Source organism: Ctenopharyngodon idella, chromosome 18, assembly GCF_019924925.1.
Source record: "Ctenopharyngodon idella isolate HZGC_01 chromosome 18, HZGC01, whole genome shotgun sequence".
Classification (NCBI taxonomy): Eukaryota; Metazoa; Chordata; class Actinopteri; order Cypriniformes; family Xenocyprididae; genus Ctenopharyngodon; species Ctenopharyngodon idella.
Window position 1 is genome coordinate 2,105,504 of NC_067237.1, and position 23,378 is coordinate 2,128,881.

Consider the following 23,378-nt stretch of genomic DNA (forward strand, 5'->3'; position numbering starts at 1 on the left):
GATGCCCGTGATCTTCGGGCCCTTAGACGGCACTGCATCACATACAGGAATGCTACTGTAATGGAAATCACAACATGGGCTCAGGAATACTTCCAGAAAACATTGTCGGTGAACACAATCCACCGTGCCATTCGCCGTTGCCGGCTAAAACTCTATAGGTCAAAAAAGAAGCCATATCTAAACATGATCCAGAAGCGCAGGTGTTTTCTCTGGGCCAAGACTCATTTAAAATGGACTGTGGCAAAGTGGAAAACTGTTCTGTGGTCAGACGAATCAAAATTTGAAGTTCTTTTTGGAAAACTGGGACGCCATGTCATCCGGACTAAAGAGGACAAGGACAACCCAAGTTGTTATCAGCGCTCAGTTCAGAAGCCTGCATCTCTGATGGTATGGGGTTGCATGAGTGCGTGTGGCATGGGCAGCTTACACATCTGGAAAGGCACTATCAATGCTGAAAGGTATATCCACGTTCTAGAACAACATATGCTCCCATCCAGACGTCGTCTCTTTCAGGGAAGACCTTGCATTTTCCAACAGGACAATGCCAGACCACATACTGCATCAATTACAACATCATGGCTGCGTAGAAGAAGGATCCGGGTACTGAAATGGCCAGCCTGCAGTCCAGATCTTTCACCCATAGAAAACATTTGGCGCATCATAAAGAGGAAGATGCGACAAAGAAGACCTAAGACAGTTGAGCAACTAGAAGCCTGTATTAGACAAGAATGGGACAACATTCCTATTCCTAAACTTGAGCAACTTGTCTCCTCAGTCCCCAGACGTTTGCAGACTGTTATAAAAAGAAGAGGGGATGCCACACTATGGTAAACATGGCCTTGTCCCAACTTTTTTGAGATGTGTTGATGCCATGAAATTTAAAATCAACTTATTTTTCCCTTAAAATTATACATTTTCTCAGTTTAAACATTTGTTATGTCATCTATGTTGTATTCTGAATAAAATATTGAAATTTGAAACTTCCACATCATTGCATTCCTTTTTTATTCACAATTTGTACAGTGTCCCAACTTTTTTGGAATCGGGTTTGTATAATTTATTTCTTTGTGAAGGTGTGTAAAGTTTTTACCTGTGTTTAGGCGTTTTTATTGGCCTATATAACATATCATGATATAATATCATTTGACAGTGGTAGTAGTGAGTAGCCATCAGGAGCATTTCCTCCGAGGAGGCAAGGGAGGCAGTGCCTCTTCAATTAAGAAATTAATCCATATTACATATAAAACAACACAAATATTACAAATTACGACATTAAAAAGAGCGCAAGTCACTCGTATTTCTAAAGGAACACTGCCCAACAGCAACACCCGCAGGTAAAGTTACAGCAGGAGTCATGCCTCCCTTTCTACTCATAGAAAACCATTAGTCCCCCTATAGCGCGCGGTGGGTTTTGTGGGGGTAATTGAGAATGAATGGGGGAAAGTCACGTGAGAGGAGGCAATGTCTCCATCGCGCTATTATTGGATGTAATTGGTTATGATTGGATATGATTGGTTTGTGTGATAAATCCCACCTCTTTTTTACGTGCACGTTCCGCACGTCAGTTTGAATGAACAAATGATGGCGTCAATGGGAAGACTAATTGAAAAGCAAGTAAACAGATCACCCAGTTAGATATCACCGCTTTATGTCACGTCAAAATCAAACTTGAAATGGACTGAAAACATGATGACTGCGGGGGTTTTTACTGCAGCTCGGTGAAATTAAAAATACATCTTGTGACAGACGGTGTTTACGGAGCATGACTGATGATCCAAAATAGCCTAAGTTGACTATTAAAAAGAAAAACATCAATACACAAATAAAATATATTGTTTAAATTGTTACAGCCTTTAGTTATTATTTTGGAATGAATGTAGAAATGCTTAAAACACTAACTTGATGAGATTGACTTGGTTTTGATAAATAGAACATTTATTACAATACATTGTTAATGTAAAATTACAAAATAGAATTGTATTTGGTTTCTTTTTTGATGCCTCCTCATTTCAGAACACCACTGGTAGCCATGTATGGTTTTACCTGTGGTTACCAAGTCTCACTGTCAGAATATTTTCATTTAAGCCTATAATAATTATAAATAAAATAATTCTTACCAATAAGACCCCCCATCCTGGCCCACCTCAACTTTCTGATTTGATAATCCGGCCCTCGAATGAAACTACTTGAATAGCCTTGCATTAGAGGATCTACTACTTACTTGGAAAGAGCTGGTTTGTTGGAGGATTAAATAAGATTATGTTGCATTTACAATTGCGCCCACTCTGATACAATGCTCTTTTTTTGTGTGTGAATATATATATATATATATATATATATATATATATATAAACTATCCTTTTAAGACCTTTGCTGGCATCCATGATTGTCGGTGAAAGAGAGAGAGAGAGAGAGAGAGAGAGATCAATTCATGGACTTTTATCTTTGGGCCTTTTAGCAAGGACCCCTGGAGACTGTAATAAGAATATTATAAGTTGATTAACAATTTCTGCAACCCAAGATGATTGGATATTACCACATGCCATCCTGCTGAAGTGAAACCAAGATGACTGAAGATGACTGATTATTATAGTCACGTCCAACAACAGCATGGAAGAAATGTCTCTAACTCCGGATAATATTTGTAAAATGGAGTTGTTTTTCCCAGCTATTGACGTAATGGATTGCGTAATAATGTTGCCAAACCACCCCGGAGAGCATCTCCCTTTTCCCCCCTTTTTTCTTTTAGCCTACATATCAATGAAATGATTAACTAAAGAAATCAATATCATTCAAACACTCACTTCTGTTCAGTTTTTATGGTTGAACGCTGAGTATTTTTTATACATAAAAACGGTAAGTCCTCTTTTATTGTATTGGTTTGTGTGAATAACGGTAATGTGAACATTCCTTTAGTGAGGTACATTTAATTTATTGATAATACTTTTATGCTTATTTTCTAGGTAATTTATCTAGTTTTAATGATGTTTATTTTTGTTAATGATGTTTAATGATGTTTATTTATGTTTATTTTATTTTTACATAAAATCAAATGTACTGTTGTGACTGTTTAATCTTTAACAATGAAAACTTAACTGCTTTTGGAAATTTGAACAGCTTATTTTATAAGATATATGGTATATTATATGATAGTCAAATTATAAGGTATAGAATTAATGCAACATAAAAAAGGAAGACTTCAGGTAATAAGTATGAAAAAACCATGCATTATTTTGATATAACCTTGACAACATATAGTAACCAAACGAGATGCCGTTCATTATAATTCATAATTCTAAAGATACACCTCTTTACCAGAGGTGTAAAGAGTACCTGAAAACCATACTTGAGTAAAAGTACTGATACCTTACATCGAAAATGACTCCACTGCAAGTTACAAGTAACCAATTCCAATACGACTTGAGTAAAAGTCTTAAAGTATCTGATTTTAACAGTACTTAAGTATTTTACTCATGCTGAATGTAGGCTCAGAGATGCACTAGTCCTGAGAGACTGCCAGTGAAAATAAGAAACAATTGATTAGTAAGATGAGAAATCAAGTTTATTTTCTAAAATCAAAATAAAACTGAACACCTCAATATTGCAATAAATCAAGGTTGACACAACAACCTTTTAAACGTCTACAGCTCAAGTGCACAGAAAGGCCATAAGTAAACCAATATCCTTCAAAACGGTCTTGTCAATATAGTGGATAAATAAAACAAAGTTAAGTAAAACTAATTAGTCAAAGTCTACTGTATGTGCTGGTTTGAGCCTCATCACCAGCTGCAGTCATTTCCTCATCTAATAAATAAAACATCTGCGATCAGCAACTACTTGCTAATGCACTCACATTCACGTAAAGTAGCCTTGTTGACAAGTTTGGGTGAGTAAAGGCAAAATGCACAAGATATAGTACCTTCAATGCCCTTAGATGGCGGTATCGCTTCTTTATATCAGAAACAAACTGCTGCAGAAAAAGTTAGCTGCCATGAAAAATGTAATTTGTAATTGCATTACTCATCACAAATGTAGTGGAGTAAAAAGTACATTCAATTGCTCAAAAATGTAGTCAAGTAGAGAGTAAAAGTTGCTTATATCTTTGATACTCAGTACAACTACAAAGTAGCCAAAAAGATACTTAAGTACAGTAACTAATTGCATTTACTCAAGTACTTCACACCTCTGGTCTTTACAAATCTGGGAACCTCATTAACCATAACTCATATAAACTAATATTAAACAGTGAACTTGGCTTGACATGGGAAGATGGAAAAAATTCAAATTTCTCCACCAGTCTTTGAAGAATAATTTCCCTTTTGTAAACTTTGCATTAGGTATGTTGTGGTTTTATCAGCAGGAACTAACAATATGTGTATCACTTTGTTGTTACCATATCTTATTTGTTAGTTTGTATCTTGGCTACAAAACACTATTAAAAAGCTTTGCCCTGGATGAAAGACAGAACACGTTGACCTTTAGTGAGAACATAAAGGGGTAAGTTGTCCCAATGCATTTAACCTACTATTACAGCCAGCTATGAAGCAACAAAACGATTAATAAAACAACAAACGTGTCCATCGGAGAATGTAGTGGATATATCCAGTACAGTTTCCCGCATCACAATAATATGAACGACTCAACTTTCTTACACATCCATCCACCACTCGTTCGCATTTGCGCATGCGCCGGCGGACAGTCTTTAGTGGGTACACTCTGTGCAGTACAGTGATGTATGGTGACCCCACTGGAGGATCCTCCCGAAAACAGCGACCGAAAGATATTAATGTTATTGGGAGACAAAAGAAGCGATTGTTTCCTTTCCAGGCATTTCAAGGAGACGCTGAAATCAGTGAAGACATCTAACGGCGCCTCCCATTTGAAGAGGAAAGACGCCCGTGCGCGCACACTTAATATCGTAACTTTGCCCGTAGGATGTGACAGTACAACGCGCTTGACCTGGGGGAGAGGGGTGGGGGGACTCTCCGGACAATCAACTTTCACTTTACGGACTATCGTTGTGTTTTTAACTATATCGACATACGTGCATGCTGGTAAGTTGATTTATGTCTCGTCAAGTAAGTTTAGCTCTTTGAGCTGTGTCTCAAAATCTAGTACGCTGCCTGACTCCATGTTGATGATGCCCAAACGTGTCGTCTATGTAGGCAGTTCACTAAGTTTTGAGACATAGTCTACATCTATGGCCTCGAGTTGAAACTGAAAAATAATACGTAAGTGATTTTGAGCAGTTCTTAACATTGTTTTCGACATCATTTTTTTTTTTTTTTTGTCAGCAACATCAGAATGTTACATTGTTTCCAGTGTAACATGGAATGTTACTATCATAGAACATAGAATGTTACATTGTTTTCAATGTAACAGAGTAACATTCTCTTATATCTCTTTCCCCCCCATGTAGAACTAAGATTTATCGTGTAAGAACATTTCAAATGCGTTGTTGCCAGTTGTTGATGCAACATCTAACCGTTAGTTGGTAATGAAGTTGTCTTTGGTTTAGAGTTCTGTCGTTTACCTGACGCTTTTATCTACAGGTTTAAGATGGTCTTAGCTGGTATTGTTGGTCTCCCAGATTGGCCAAGCCAGGCTTTAGCTGGCCTTAGCATAAAAGTGTCCAAACCATCAACAGACCAGTCTAAATAGTTTTTGAACCTGAGACTTTGACTTACTAGATTGTTTATAACGCCTAGGACAATGGAGGAAAAAATCTTAAATCATACTAACATGTTTCTCCGGTCTTAGCTGGGTTATGCTGTTCTACTCTTCCATCTTGGCCAAGCAACTGTTCATCTGGTCTAACTGCTATTTATCTGGTTTAGCTAGGTGCCCAGAACCTCTTTAAAACCAGGCTGGGAGACCAGATAAGACCAGCAAGCCAGCTTCAGCTTTTAGCAGGGAACACTACTTCTTCTTTGGGAAACTCCTTTTATGTAAATGAATCCAGCACACTGTTAAAGGGATAGTTCACCCAAAAATGAAAATGATCTCATGATTTACTCAACCTTCTTTCAGACGAACACAATCAGAGACATATTTAATAAATATCCTTAGTCCTCCAAGGTTTATAATGGTTGTGAATGGATATTATGAATACATCCATCCATAATAAAAGTAGGCTCCAGGGCCTTTTGAAGCAAAGCGATGCATTTTTAAGAAAAATATCCATTTTTAAATCTTCATAAATTCAAATAACTAGCTTGTGGCGGACGACCGTACACATACTGTGCAAGTCGACTTGCGCCAAATGAGTAACCCCTGACGCGATGAATGCCGTAGAATGTAGGAGTATTGTAAGTTTAGACGTTTCTCACGGTTCAAACAAATAGGGCTGTGCAACAAACTCAAGCTCCTCTTCTCTTATATCGAAATCCTCTGACATTTATCTTTAAAAATTCTCGTTTCAGACTTCTAATTTGTGACTGGTGTTTTGTTTCGCTATATCCTCTGCGCTTCAGCGTTCGTCATTGCGTCTTGCATCGGGTCACTGTTCCGCCACAAATCGAGGCGTATGGCCATCTGCCGAAAGCTAGTTATTAAAGTGTTGAACATGGGAATTTTTCTTAAAAAAACACATTGCTTCGCTTCAGAAGGCCTTTATTAACCCACTGGAGCCGTATGGATTACTTTTATTGTGGATGAATGCACTGTTTTGGGCTTCAAAATCTCGACCCCCATTCACTACCATTATAAACCTCGGAAGGGCAAGGATGTTTTTAAAATATATCTCCAATTGGGTTCATCTAAAAGAAGATAATCATATACACCTAGGATGGGTAAATCATGGGATAATTTTCATTTTTTGGGTGAGCTATCCCTTTAATGCAGTGTGAATCAGTTGAAATTGAGTCTGATGTCAAAATTAATCTATGGCTTTTTGCAAGCCACATGTAAAAGATGGTGATTTGCACACAGGCTTGTTTGACACAAATGCAAATATGTCAGGTAAAATTTAAGTATAAGGTTTGTAACTCTTTTTGTCATAAATGTAAAGCTGATTTGTTGATTATTATTATGATTTATCATTATAATAATGCTATTATCTGCAGTCCTTGACATTATTATCCCAGAGTCATTCTTACTGTATCCACCTAAAAGAAATAGTTCACCCAAAAATGACAATTATCCCATGATTTAGCCTACTCACCCTCAAGCCATCCTAGATGTATATGGCTATCTTCTTTCAGATGAACACAATCAGAGATATATTTAAAAATATCCTTAGTCCTCCAAGGTTTATAATGGCAGTGAATGGGAGGCCACATTTTGAAGTCAAAAATAATGCATCCATCCTTAAATTAATAAATAATCCATACGACTCCAGTGGGTTAATAATGGCCTTCTGAAGTGAAGCAATGGGTTTTCGTAAGAAAAATATCCATATTTAAAACTTGATAAATTCAAATAACTAGCTTCCAGTGGACGACCGTACGCATACTGTGCAGGTCGACTTGCACCAAATGTGTAACCCCTGACGCGATGTATGACGCAGGATGTAGGAGTATTGTAAGTTTAGACGTTTCTCACGGATCAAACAAATAGGGCTGTACAACAAATTTAAGCTCCTCTTCTCTTATATCGAAATCCTCCGACATTTCTCTTTAAAAATGATCATTGTAGACTTATTATCCGTGACCGGTTGATCTCTATCCTCTGCGCCTCCGTGTTCGTCATTACGTTGTGCATCAGGTCAAAAGATAATCTTCCGCCGCAAACCGACTTGCGCATTCTGCGTACGGTCATCACCGGAAGCTATAAAGCTACAAAAACGCATCGCTTTGCTTCAGAAGGCCTTTATTAACCCCCTGGAGTCGTGTGGATTACTTTTATTATGAATGGATGCATTATTTTTTACTTCAAAACACGGCCCCCCATTATAACCATTATACACCTTGGAGGACATTTTAAATATGTCTCTGATTGTGTTTGTCTGGAAGAAGATAGTCATATACACCTAGGATGGCTTGAGGGTGAGCAAATCATAGGATAATTTTCATTTTTGGGTGAACTATCCCTTTAATTTTAACGTAAGAATGTAAATTAGGTTATTCCAGTTATTTTAACTGTACAAAAGCTGTCTTTTATGCTGCTTAATATTGCAAACTGGTATATCTTATCATATTATTTTAATGAATTATTATTGTATTCAGTTTTACGTTTACTGCACATTCTTCTTCTTCTAGTTATTTACTTATTATTACGAATAATTATTTAGAAGTCTCACACATTCACAGAAAAAAAGCTTCCTCCGTGTTGTAAAATAAGGTGGATAGCAGACAAATGTTACTTGTCAAAACCTTTCAGAGTTTGTTACTTGTTAAAACATTTGTTTTAATAAGTATTTTTTTACGTGCTCATGTGAGAAGATGCACTTGCACAATGTTTCTTACACAAGGCTTCTCCCCTCTTTTCCCCTTATGAAAGTCAGGGCATGATTGCATCAGTCTGTGGGCTTCTGGCTAAGATTTTTACAGTGTATGTAAATGTTATGTAATGTTAGCAGTTCACTCAAGATCTTAAAAGTATTTCAGATTGCATTACACAGTGTTAATCAATGTATTGAAAGGCATTTGCACAGTAATGTATTTGCGGTGAGGATCTGAGACAGGATGTTTGAGGTGGCTCTTCTTTGGAACACTTTTACATCCTTGTTATTACTCAGATGACGTCTGTAAGGTGTTGTAATTCTAAAGAAAGTTTGCAAACTGGATTTTGATAGCAGTGTTTCATGTGGTTAAAAATGTTTACAGGAGAACAGTTTTACAGATCTATGCCCTTGTTCAAGGATTAACGCGATCACACACTTACAGTACAAACATTGAGAGATTTGAACATTGCCACACTGTAGCCGAATTATCATAAAGTCATTCACTTAAAGGGGTGGTTGATTATGATTTTACTTTTTTAACTTTAGTGTGTAATGTTGCTGTTTGAGCATAAACAACATCTGCAAAGTTACGACACTCAAAGTTCAATTCAAAGGGAGATATTTTCTTTTTAAGAATTCGCTTTTTATGGACTACAACAAACGGCTGTAGTCCTTAATCACATAATCCCTTTGAGGAATCATTTGTTAGAATGATTATATGAAATGCATGGATTTTATTATTATTATTATTATTATTATTATTATTTTGCGTATATGAAGCTTTGTTTCTGCGGTCTTCTGATTAATATCCAGTAATTCAGTTTGTTTATTTATTTTTTTGTAAAAATAGTGTGCGAGTACACTACGTTTTGTTAATAGAAAAACACTTGTTACTGTTATAAATTAAACAATTACTCTACAAAAATGCCACAACGCAATCATGTATTATGCTGTACTAAGGCTTTATTAAGGATAAAACCGTATATTAAAAGCTAACATAAACAGCAATAGTATTTACAAAATATAGCTGCGAGCAGCAGTTGTCGTGGTTAAATAAATATATATGTTTAGGATTTATAGGCTTTTGAGTGTATTTTGCCATGCCCCTTTTTTAAATGACCCTGTTATAGATACCCAAAGGGTAAAGTTCAACTTTTTTTTTGATAATTATTGATCTAGAGAGTCCAGAGAATTGTACTGCACTGGTTTGGTTCCGATCAGGCGAAAAAAACAAAACAAAAAAAAAACCTAGGACTAGTTTGCAAAAGTAGGTTTTTTACATAATTGTGAATATTTAATGAACTATTTGATTGACAGCAGTGGTTCTTTGAGGCACAGTTGTTCAGCATGAGGAGATCTATCAATTGATATGAATGTTGTATGTATGTGTGAGACACCATGTGATTACAGAGGCGTAAAACTCGTTAGCGTCATCCAGTGGCTGATTTCTTTCAAAATTCTCATAGACCTCTAGGACCATGAGCCGAACATGCCCACTAGTTTCGTTCCGATCGACCTCTGTTAACCTTGTCTAATAGGTGCTCAAAATTCATTGGCTGATGGCGGCCATGTTTTTCGTGATACGTCCTCATAGACAATCATGACTCCTTAGACCAAGACGCTGCATTCCAAATTTCAAGTCAATCGGACTAAAGGTTGCATAGTTTATAGCTTTTTTCATATTATAGTGCCACCAAGTGTCCAATCACAGCGATTTTTGTACTGTGACCACAGACTGAGCCCCTACACATGTGTCTCGAGTTTGGTGAAAATATCTCATTCCATTCAAGAGTTATAGCCATTTTAGTAAAGTGGCCCCGCCCATTTCGAATGTTTTGGCACCCTTTAGCGACCTTCAATCAAAATGTCAACTTTTCTTTTGATAACCTTTAATATTCAGTCTCCAGAGTACATTTCTGCACTGGTTTGGTTCAGATCGGGTAATAAACCTAGGACTAGTTTGCAAAAAAAAGAGGGTTTTGGACAAAATTCAAAATGGTGGAAAAAATTTTCCAGGCACAAATGAAATCGGAGATGTTCGTCTTGAGCCAAGGTTATAAGTGCCAATATAAGGCACTTGAGTCTGGGCCAAACGTTCTAGGAGTTATGAACAGTTTCACGCTTTTGATCGCTGTAACGCCACCATTGGCCAGTCGGGGTCATACCTTGTCAGTCTCTCCCCAAATTGAGACCTATCATCTGGCCAAGTTTCAAGTCTCTAGTCCTTACGGTTTGGTCTGCACGATCAGTTTTACGGCAGAAGAAAAATAATAAAAATCCTTACAATTACAATAGCGTTTCAGCACTATGTGCTTGAACCCCTAATAACAGTGTATCTAAAAAGTATGATAACTACAAACAAAAAAAAAAACATACCATTCTGAGCCATCCTGTAAGAGCCGTGCTTGCAATATTTTCTGGGTCTGATTCGGGCTAAAATTCATAAGGCAATATTGTTCACAATACACCGGAGCACATGCAACTGTAATTTTCCGGACAACGCACACTAGGCGGTTAGTGAATCACAACACACTGGGCCAGCTAACCAATCTGAGCCCATTGCGTATTTCTGAGGGAGGGGCTTCATAGAACCAGGAACTCAACAGAGCATTTTAGGTGAAGGGAAACAGCGGTGTAGAAAAAAAGGTAAAATATGTGAAAAATAATGTGTTTTTTTTAAAAACAATGCATGTTACACTGCACCCCATAAACACAATCAAGCCTTCGAAAGTAGCTGATCAACCACCCCTTTAATGTTATGCTTACATTGATGCACAGAGGCATTCAGGCATGGTTTTGTTTTGCTCAAGAAGAGTCACGAGTTCTTCAAATGTCAAAAGTACAGCATTCTGCTGATAAAGGGCCGAGCTGTGCATGGTTTTGTGAGATAGTAGTGTGGCAGTTAAGGTTTTTTCTGAGGCCATGAATTTATCCAGAAGATGTGAGTGTGTGACCGCTCAACTTCCCTTTCTTTTTTAAAGTAAAGTAAATTTTAGTCAGATTTTCACATCCTGATCATCCATATGTTAAAGGGACAGTTCACTCAAAAATGAAAATGGTCATAATTTACTCAAAAGAAGATATTTTGAAGAATGTGGGTAATCAAACTGTTGGTGGTAGCCATTGACTTCCAGAGTATTTTTTTTTTTTTTCCATTCTATGGAAGTCAGTGGCTACTGTCAACTGCTTGATCACCCTCATTCTTCAAAATATTTTCTTGTGTGTTCAACAGACGAAAGAAAGGTTTGGAACTACTTGAGGGTGAGTAAATGAAGACAAAATTTAAATTTTTGTGTGAACTATCCCTTTAAGGCATGTTAACAAGTCAGATGCGACTAAATGACACAAATTGCTAATGAATAATTATTATTATTTTTTTTTTTTACTTGCTGTATCACTTTTTTCATTTTTATGTTTTTTTTTTTTATGTTTTCATGCTTGTTTTTGGGCTCTGCTAGGTTTTTATTGGATGTGTATTATTATATTGAGCTACTGCGCTGATGCATTGTGGCACATCGCGTGTACGGAAAGGAGAGCAGAAACTTGTTGTCAACGCTATCAGGCTGTGATTTATCACTAACTCAAAAGTTATAGCATATATTTTTCTACTTTTGAAGTAACTACTTACAACCCAGAGCTTCACAATTAATAGAGAGACGGTATGACTAATTCACACACACAATCGCTCTCATTAATGCATTCAAATAAATGTACTGGTACTGTGCTAATTTATCTGTATCTTATTTACAACGAGTAGAAGTGAGAAATGTTACAAACCATAGATAAAATAACTGCTGAAGGTGAGCTGTAATGTCAGAGCACTCTTCCAATAGGAAAAAATATCCCACCTTAAATTACCTATATGCGCGGAGCGTTCTTTAGAACTTTCGCAAAAATATAAGCCAGCTGGAAAACTTCCGGTGCAATGTCACTTGATGGTGTGTTGAGCATCAATAGTGTACAACCCGAATTCTGGAAATGTTGGGATGTTTTTTAAATTTGAATAAAATGGAAACTAAAAGACTTTCAAATCACATGAGCCTATATTTTTTTTCACAATAGAACATAGATAATATAACAAATGTTTAAACAGAGAAATTTTACACTTTTATCCACTAAATGAGCTCAATTCAAATTTGATGCGTGCTACAGGTCTCAAAAAAGTTGGCACGGGGGCAACAAATGGCTGAAAAAGCAAGAAATTTTGAAAAGATTACGCTGGGAGAACATCTAGCAACTAATTAAGTTAATTGATATTAGGTCTGTAACATAATTAGCTATAAAAGGGATGTCTTAGAGAGGCAGAGCTGTGAAAGAGTGCGTAAAGATTGAGGAATACTTTAAAAACAATGTTCCTCAACGTCAAATTGCAAAGGCTTTGCAAATCTCATCATCTACAGTGCATAACATCAAAATATTCAGAGAAACTGGAGAAATCTCTGTGTATAAGGGACAAGGCCGAAGACCTTTATTGGATGCCCGTGGTCTTCGGGCCCTCAGACGACACTGCATTACTCATCGGCATGATTGTGTCAATGACATTACTAAATGGGCCCAGGAATACTTCCAGAAACCACTGTTGTTAAACACAATCCGCCGTGCCATCTGCAGATGCCAACTAAAGCTCTATCATGCAAAAAGGAAGCCATATGTGAACATGGTCCAGAAGCGCCGTCGTGTCCTGTGGACTTAAAATGGACTGTTTCAAAGTGGAAAATGTTCTATGGTCAGACGAGTCCAAATTTGACATTCTTGTTAGAAAATCACGGACGCTGTGTCCTCCGGGCAAGAATGGGACCAAATTCCAACACCAACACTCCAGAAACTCATAACCTCCATACCCAAATGTCTTCACACTGTTTTGAAAAAAAAGAGGAGATGCTACACCATGGTAAACATGCCCCAACTATTTTGAGACCTGTAGCAGGCATCAAATTTGAAATGAGCTCATTTTGTGCATAAAATTGTAAAATTTCTAAGTTTAAACATTTGTTATGCTATTTATGTTCTATTGGGAATAAAATATTGGCTCATGTGATTTGAAAGTCTTTTAGTTTTCATTTTATTCAAATTTAAAAAACGTCCCAACATTTCCAGAATTTGGGTTGTAATACTTAGTTTATAATCAAAATATAGTCACTTAAATAGTCAGGCATAGTATTAATTTAGTTATTCAAACATAAGATGACATAAAACATAAATAAATAAATAAAGACGTACCTCAGTGTTCCTGCTCGGCTAAATTCAATTTGACCATCAGTTTTCACACTTTTGTGTCAAAAATGTAATGTTTATTGTGCCCTTTTGTTAGATTCATTGAATAAAATGTGAGTTTTCACAAGCGTGCCAAAATCATTGAGCTTGCACTGCACTGACTGACAGCTTCTGTGATTATAAAGGGAGAGCGCGGGGCTCACTTTCTGGGATTCATTTGTGAGAAAAGTTGTTTTTCATGAGATTTTGTGAGTACTTCATACTTCATATTGACAAAATGTATTTTTAAACCTAGTTATTTTATAATGTTTAATATTTATTCAAAAGCGAAACCAAGTGAAAATCTATTACTGGAAATAGCTGATATATGCACAAATAAATGCTACTCTGTCGCCACCTGCTGGTTATAGTGGTAGTGGTTTTCTATCAAATATTGGATAATCCTGCATTTTGAATAGTTTGGTTTTACAAATGGGGACAATCTCAGTAGGATGAACAAATAATGTTTGTGGTCATCACATTAAAAATATGAAATATGAATACAACATTAAAAAGTCAACCACTGATGGTTTTCTGTCGATGTACAGCAAGTACAGAACGATCAGCTAACAGTTCACCGGAAATGCTCAAGCTGGCTTAACGACAACCAGGAAGTAGCATTGCATATAGTCAAAAGTCAAGCATATTTACAGTACAAAGCTTTTCAGTGAACTACGAGGGCAAAAAAATAAAAAATAAAATAAATAAAAAATAATCGTTCATTAATCGTAATCAAGGTAAAATGTTCAATTAATCAGTATTTTGATTTTTAGGTCATATCGTCCAGCCCTAACATTAGCTAAAGTTCTGTGAACTCTTCCTGTTTGCTGGGGATGCATTGTTTCATTGTGAAATCGTATTGTGTTCAGTGTACTTTTTTTTTTTTTTTTAATTGTTGTTCTATGTAGACTGCTTTTTTTTTTTTAATGAAGCAGGTACATTACATTGCACGAATTTTAATGCCTCGACTTGCACATGAGAATTTGAGAAGCTATGCACTTTGTACCACTAAAACACACGCACAAAACCATGAGTCCTGTCTGTGTGCTCGTACCTGGTGTCAAACATTAAATGGTTTACCGGCCCAATGCCTTTACCACTAACCTTCCAACACCCTTTTTTTTCTGTTTGCTCTCCATTTGCCACACAGACCATCATTGTTTAGGAGGTTGTGTGGGGATCGTGGCCTCCCTGCCTTGCAGCATGTGGAGCTTATTAGAAGCACCTTGAATGCACCTCTGTGTTTTTTACATGGGAAGCGTGCAGAACAGAATGGAAGGCTTGAGGTGATAGGGTTAGGTGCACGATTTGGGGATGGGATTGATGTTAAAGTTGGGTTGTGTAGGAGATTTAGTTGGGTGCGTCGGAGCGGTTATTAGTTTAAACATCCGAAAATGTGTGGAGAACATACGTATGTCTGATGCACTTCATTAATGAACTTCAATGAGAATTATGAAGAAACATGAACTAAGATATGAATCCTAAGAACTTGTTATTAAGGGATGTTGTTAATGGCTCCCTGTAGTGAAAATCAAGTTTATATGTCTGCGTAGTGCTTGAAACAAACCATGTGCAAATTCATCAGTCAACACCATTGCTGAGTATATTCTCTTTAAAACTGCAGAGTACCATAACCTCAGAAATGCGGTTTGAAACCACGCGTTTCCTACCGTCACAGACATGTAGCCAGTCATGTCAGAGTGCAGGGTGGGGCTTTTCTGCAGTGATCACAAGAACACCTTTAAGAAGGGACAAAAAAATGTGGGTATATAGAAATAAAGCGGGTGAATTATGTATATATATTACGATGCTATGATGAACTTTCTCCACTGACTTTCTATGATGTTCAAAGCATTTCTAAGGATGCTGACTTTTAGTAGGCAGATGTCTGACTCTGAGATGGCAAATGGGAACATGGTTTGTGTAACATTAGCAACACATTATCAGCTGTTTGATAATGAAGTCAAGCCATAGGATAATCATATCAATTACCGTTATGTGCCTGACGCTGTGGAGAGTGATACATAAAACGCATTAACATTCTGATACAACTTTACCCTGTGTAATTAGCTCTTCCTCTTTTTCTTCTGATTCAGTTTCTGGTTTGAACATATATGGCTGAATTAACCCTATATTTCCACTTGCCGTTGTTTGGCGTCTATAGAGTTGACCGAGTGGATCAGGTAGTCCGAGCTGGTGTGATTAAGTGAAGGCGGGGCTAATTTGCATATTCATGGGAGTGTTTGCTTGTTAATGTCAAATGAGTTAATTATTTCTCCCTTAGAATCGCATGTTTCAGAGAAGGGTCTATAATGCTGAGCATGCTGGGACACACAACGACTTTGCTCTGACTGCTGAAGGTTGTCTGTTTCTGGACGCAGAGCCAAGGTTAAATAGAGTAAACAGCGGAGCTGTGAGCTCAAGCCTATCAAGATTATTGGATTCCATTTTCAATCAGGTCATAGCTATTTTTATGCTTTCTCTCATGTTTTTATTTGAACTATATTGTTAAACTGCAGATAAATTTATTTAAATGCATGTGATAATAATGTAGTATTGATAACATAGCAGTTTAATTCTGATTTCTGCTTATTGCTTGCTTATTTACATGCTCTTTATATTATTTACTTGCTTAAAATATTAAAATGCAAATTAGTCTTCACCTCTACTCAGTCACACCAGCTCGGACTAACTGATCCACTCAGTCAACTGTACATGTTTAAAATACTCTGTCATTTTTTTGTCATACAGATAAGAGTAATACATCATTCGAAACTGTCTATTTTTATAGAAAGGGTCTATTTTTATTTGTGTAAGCTCAAAATAACAAGAAATCGTTGTGCCTTTGTAAAATAAAGAAAACAAACAAACAGGATGAGTTTTCTGCCGTCTCAGTCTTCCTGAACTGGAGCGTGTCACAAAAATGAACCGAAACTCAACGTATAGGCTACTTGCCTTACAGACATGAGAAATATATCTATAGAAAGCTTGACATGTCTGCTTTTAATTAAATCAACCAATTCAAATCGTTAAGAAATACTCTCTGCTGATGTAATCTGTATGAAAGGTGCATTTCTCTCTATAGGCACGTTCACTATACTGCGGAGATGGCGAGTCAGCATCGTCAACTTCATCTTTGCAGCCGACACTGACTCAGAAAACACTAGTTCATGAATAAAAAAATTAAAATGTATCCTTGCTACTTGCCATTCATAATCATTACTTTTGCCGATGCTTTGCGGCAAGCTTTATGTATAAGTAATTAAATTAACGTAAACATGCAATTAGTTGACTAATGGCTTAAATTAACAACTTATAGTCGACTAGAGAAATCTTTAGTCGGAGGCAGCCCTATGAGGAGTTTTGGTGTTGGTCACATGATCATTGCATGGTCAGAAAAGTTCTGTCCCAGAACAGCAGCAACTTGATTTTATGTTGTGTTTATTGATATCATACTGTTCGTGAATCATGAGTTTGCAAATGGTTGTTCAGTTAACTCAGTGAAAAGAATCCTCGTCATGGCTCATTACACCCAGTTAAACGTAGAAATCATGAATTGCAAATTGATAACAAACGCATACTATCCATTAACAACCTCGGATAGTTACAGTAGGTCTGTCTTCAATGGTTTATACGTTTTTGTCAAAAAATAAATTTACTTATGGAGAAAATGAAATGCTGTGAAAATAGTTTCAGTTATGACCTTTTTCCCCATTTGATTTAGTCTAGTTAGTTTTGTATCAAGTATACAATGTGATTTCTGGTGTTTGAGATCTGGCAACAAGAGCGCATTTTTCTGCTTGGGCGATCAATTTGCGGACAGCTTTCCCTGCGTATGAAATCCCCCTGTGCCAGCAAACCAATGAGAACACGGAACAATGAGGACGATGCACAACAACAGAGCGAAGGCGTGGTGTGGACCCGAAACCCTTCGTAACTGCATTTACTGGCAGAGACAAATCTAATTTTTGAAGAAAAATTACATTTGTCTTTGTTACACCTCAAATGAGAAGGGATTTTATAGTCATTTAGTGTTAATACTAATTAGTGAGTCCACAAACTCATTCACTGAAATGGCTTTGGGTACGCAGAGCATTTGGAGCTTATATAGTTATACTCACATGCACAATCTCAGTTCCCCAGACTGCCACATCAGACACCAGGCCATTTAACATTTTGCGGATGAGCATGTGTTGAGTATAATTTGAACCAGCAGGCCTGAAAAGAAAGATCTAATTGGTTTAGAATGGGCTGTAGAAATAACTTAAAGGGACAGTTCACCCGGAGGTTTTCACCCTCAAGTTTTTTCTGTGGAACACAAAATGTGAATTTTTGAAGAATATATAACTAGATCAACTAAATCACATTTTATAGTTAAAGGCTCACAAACACACCTTGCATACTTTCTGAATGTGTTATAAAATACATTTATTATTATTATTTTTTTGGCTTTAACTTAAAACATAATTGATTTAGATAGTTTTTTTTTTAATATATACCTTTCTTTATATTTCCAGCATTAAACTAGATTTGATTCACAGATTTTCAATATGTTCACAGACCTTTGGACAGCAAAGTATGTGATTAAATAATGCAGTCAGTGGTTGACATCATTAAATCTGCTTATATCACAGAAAATGACCTTAGAGAAAGACTCTCATTGCAGCATCTACACATATTTAGATTCATGATGTCAGAACTGATGAAACACTACTACTGCATCTAGTGAGAGAGGCTATATACAAAACTTCAGGGAATTATGGGAAAACAGAAGTAATAATCAGTAATCCAGCCTTCAAATATTATCATGATGGATTTGCTATTACAGAATAGTTGCCAAGGCCATACCATATGCTTTATTTTGCTTTTCTTTTGTTCAGAAGTGGATTTTAGCTCTAAAGGTTTTTGTGGTAACAATAGTGACAACTTAATATTGGATGTTAGACACACAGTGCTCATGTTGACGTTGTGTGTGGCGACACTTTGTGAAAGCAGTACAAACAAACTCCAGAGGTGCCGGTCATGTGGCAGAACTTGATATTTTTGTTCTTTTGTTCAGTGAAGAAAAACATATCAGGATGAAGCATTTCCCTCTTACTGTAACTCTATAAGCAGCAGTGCAAATGACAAACGCTTTATTATTTCATTGAACTGCTGTGTATTGAGATACAGTCGGCCAAAACGCAAACTTGATATGATAGTTTTGTGACGCTTTAGTGTTTTATTGATTGTATAAGAGTTTTATAAGTGCTTTTTAGCTCTGCTAATGGCCTTATAGGTAGTGTATTGTGGTGAAAGTAAAGGTAGCTCATGCATCCTGACCACACCCTTGTTAATAGCATTATTATCATTTGATAATAACTGTAAATTGTTTGTTGAGCTGGAGAGCTTTTACTCATTCTTTAGACCGGGCCTTACAGTTTATGTCTATTCAATGTATTGTTTTGAGTTCCTGAATATGAAGCAAATCTGAATTGAGGTAGCAGACATTATTCAACTGTTTTTGGCCAATAATAATAATAATAACAATAATAATAATAACAATAATGCATTTCCTTTTTCAGTATGAATTACTCATAAACATATCATACATGTGGGGTTAATTCCTTAATTTTTTTGTATATAACATAATATAATATAATTAAGGCTGTCAAGCGATTAAAAAATTTTAATCTAATTAATTACATGTGATGATTAATTAATCTAATTAATCGCAATTTAATCGCACATCAATTTTGGCTGAGATGTTACCCCCAAAAGATAATTTGAAGTCATTATTGTGTAAAACATCAAATAGACATTATGAAATGTAGCTTTAGAAAGAAATATTTTATTCGATCTTCTACACATAAACTTTTGGACCATGAGGTTGAGTAAATGATGACTGAATTTTCATTTTTGGGTGAACTATACCTTTAATTTCTTTTAATCAATATGGAAATATGAAATTATTATTTTTAAAATAAAATTAGACTCTAAATAAGAAACTAAAACTGCCAGTAGGTGACAGTAGATGTCTTAATGATTAAGTCGTTCATTCATTCATTTGATTCATTCAGGAGTTGAATAAATGGTTCTCTTCAGGCCTGTTGGACTTGAAGCAGCGCTACACAGACAGATGACATGTATGACATCAAAGTAGTAAAGTACCGGGAGATCGATTAGAGAGCAGACGGCTTTTGATATCATATGATACACCAATCGTCTGTGTAGCTCCGCTTCAAGTCCAACAAGTCTTTTATGAATGGTCTGCTGAATCATTGGTTTCACTCGTTCGTTCAAAACATGGATTTAGAAATGAAACTGTGCATTGCACTGAGACAAACAGTTCTGCTTTGTCTTTAAATTTTCATTAGCAAAATTGAACAAAATAGACAATATAGACAATAAAATAGCACAATATTAACTTCTTATTTACCGAACTGTTGTATAAAATCAGTATTGCATTTGCACTTGTAATATTGCACTCATTACTCGTGTGATATTGCTTAACTCATATGATCTAAATATGAGACAAAAACTCAAACAGGGGCATTTTTGCCCCCATATCTTTAATTTTAGGGGCTTTCTGATTGCATTCTATAGGCTTCGTCGTGCAGTGAGTTGTTGTCCTGCATCATATTCGTCATCAATCAACTGTATGAAATGTCAGATGAACTACGTAGGTCTGGGGCGGGGCAAGTGCGTTAAATGCGCTAAACATTTTAACGTGTTATTTTTAATCATAACTAATTCATCTAATTAACGTGTTAAATCGACAGCCCTAAATATAATATAATATATAGAAGTGAAATGGATCACAAAACTCACGGTTCGGATTATATTACGGTTTTCGAGTCACAGATCGGATCATTATTCGGATCAGCAAAAAAAAGTAACGAATAAATAAAATAAATAAATAAGTAAATAAATAAATATTCGCGATTGCGTTTCGAGATCTCTTTTGCCTCTTCTTGCATTTGAATTGTTTAACCCTCTACAGCACAGCATTGCCCTCAGGCAATTTTTTTTTTTTTTTTTATCAATAAAATGTTCCCAAATGAACCAAAAAATGATGTGGAATATATATATATATATATATTTTTTTTTTTTTATGTGCCATCAACATGTCTGCAGTAGAGGGTTAAAAAAACTTGAGTGTTTTAAATGGGTAGGACTTACAAACACGTGCAAATAATAAACTTTCACTATATAATGCAGTTAATCTGTGAATCACATGCGCTCCGAACCGTAGGGCCTGGATCGTATAGATCACGAATGAACTACGATCCGTTGCACCCCTAAGTGTGTTAAATGCGAGTTTGTTAAATGGGTTAAAAATGTTAACGTGTTATTTTTTATCATAACTAATCTAATTAACGTGTTAAATCGACAGCCCTAAATATAATATAATATAATATAATATAATATAATATAATAATTGGACAGTACTACATATCTTTCCTATCACACATTAAAGTAATAATCATAAATTAGCTATCAGTGGAAAGCTTAAATGCTCAAAATTCATCCTGTGTTTTGAAATTGGACTGTTACCATGAAAACAGTACTTAAAACCTTTTAGCGTGCTCAATTTTTGTGAAATTACCTTAAAAACTTGGAACACCACTTGGTTAGACATATGGCTTTTTATTAATAATAATAATAATAATAATAATAACATCAACCTTAGGTATTTATTTCAAAGCATTCATGAATTACAACCCTTTAAGTTCAGATCTATGCTTAACAAATTGGTGACTGGTTAACCGGTTAATCATTTCCTCTCAGACATTGATGGGCAACCTAATTATCTTCAGCTCTGACTCTGTACATATAATAGATATTTATTTAGCGTGTCATAAGTTATATTTAATGGTCTGTGATAACAGTTATTGTAAAATTATTGGGATGTCATTTTATTACATAATAAAAATTAAGTGAAATCAATAAATAAGTAGTAGTACTTGCAGTAGTAATAATACTTTAGTAGTAATATCATTGGTTAAGTGGTAAAGTCAAGTGGTTTTATATCCTTTCTCTGCTGCATGTAAGAGGAAGAAATGAAACCCAGCGGTTCCAAAACACCACAGTGCAAAAACATGAACATATACAGTGGATGTGAAAAGTCTACACACCCCAGCGATGTAAAAATTATTAATCATATCAGAACTTTTGCACATTTAATGTCAAAATTAAAGCCTATGCAATGCCGCTGACAACCAAATTTATATTTGTTTCATTTTTTACATCACAAAACCCAGCTGTTTTAACAGGGCTGTGTAGTCTTTCGTATAGCCACTGTATATCTTACAAGACATAAAGACAAGGGCTGTGACCCCCAGATAACCTACGTAGGTCTAGGGGCGGGGCAGGTGTGTTAAATGCGATAATGATTTTAACACATTATTTTTTACCATAATTAATTAATCTAATTAACACGTTAAATCGACAGCCCTAAAATGAATATATTTAAAAAAAGGAATTGGAGTAATTTTATAATTAGACTATAGTGCAATTTACATTTTTTTTTATTTATTTTTATTTTTTTGAATGTTGATTATTGCATCTAAAAATAAATAGCAACTGAATTTAATAGTTTGGGTTCTGTTGTTAAAGGGTTAGTTCACCCAAAAATGAAAATTCTGTCATTTATTACTCACCCTCATGTCGTTCCACACCCGTAAGACCTTCGTTCATCTTCAGAACACAAATTAAGATATTTTTGATAAAATCCGATGGCTCAGTGAAGCATCCATTGCCAGCAAGATAATTAAAAACACTGCTTCGAATCTTTTGTTTCGAATCAGCGGTTCGGATCGCGTGTTAAACTGCCAAACTGCTGAAATCATGTGACTTTGACGCTCCGTATCACTGATTCGAAACAAAAGATTCGAAGCAGTGTTTTGAAATCGCCCATCACAAGATATTGTTGAAAAGTCTTTATTTAGTTTTTTTGGTGCACAAAAAGTATTCTCGTCGCTTTATAATATTAAGGTTGAACCACTGTAGTCACATGAACTGTTTTAAATATGTCTTTAGTAGCTTTCTGGGCACTGAAAGTGTTAATTATCTTGCTGTCAATAGAGGCCTCACTGAGCCATCAGATTTCATCAAAAATATCTTAATTTGTGTTCCGAAGATGAACGAAGGTCTTACGGGTGTAGAACGACATGAAGGGTGAGTAATAAATTACATTATTTAAATTTTTGGGTGAACTAACCCTTTAATTGTAACCTTTAACCCTGTATATAGTTTACAGCATTAGCTGAGATGGATTTTATTTATCCTTAAGAAAATGTTAATTATAACTGAATTTATTTAAAGAGAGAGACACAATTTGTTCAGTAAAACCATTGTTTAAGTAAGAAGCAATTTTATGTCTAGTTTTCTCCCACCTGCTGTACCGAACCGTGACTTCAATACTGAGATATGTACCGAACCGCCATGTTTGTGTACTGCAGAAATAATGGTACTGTCACATTTTTTTTTTTAAATTTCAGTACTGACTTTCAGTACCGTACTTTTGACAACCCCATAACATGCAGCCAACAACCATTTCTGAATCTTTAACTCTGACTCCATAGATATAATAGACTATTTATTTAGTATGTCATAAGTTATATTTTATAGCCTGTGTTAATGGCTATTGTGCTTCTTTGGAATCGTTCAGTAATTTTGTAAATAGGCTAATCTGCTTTTATCTCATTTCCTTAGTGTCTGCAATACACTGTAAACTTGAATAAGTTGGCAGAACTCAAAA

General features: G+C 35.8%; 1 protein-coding gene across 8 annotated transcripts in view; it reads left to right on the top strand.

Moving 5' to 3' along the window:
- The first annotated feature begins 2,741 nt into the window (after positions 1-2,741).
- st3gal4 (ST3 beta-galactoside alpha-2,3-sialyltransferase 4) overlaps positions 2,742-23,378 on the top strand; it is a 44,724-nt gene continuing 24,087 nt past the window's right edge. For 2 of the 8 annotated variants that reach the window (XM_051870202.1, XM_051870203.1), the window contains exon 1: positions 4,688-5,054. The gene's annotated coding sequence lies outside the window, so the exon portion shown is untranslated. Of the gene's footprint in view, positions 2,857-4,686; positions 5,055-11,625; positions 11,645-22,775; positions 22,796-23,378 lie in introns of those variants that run through there. The other 6 variants (XM_051870198.1, XM_051870201.1, XM_051870196.1 and 3 more) reach the window with 6 other exon arrangements.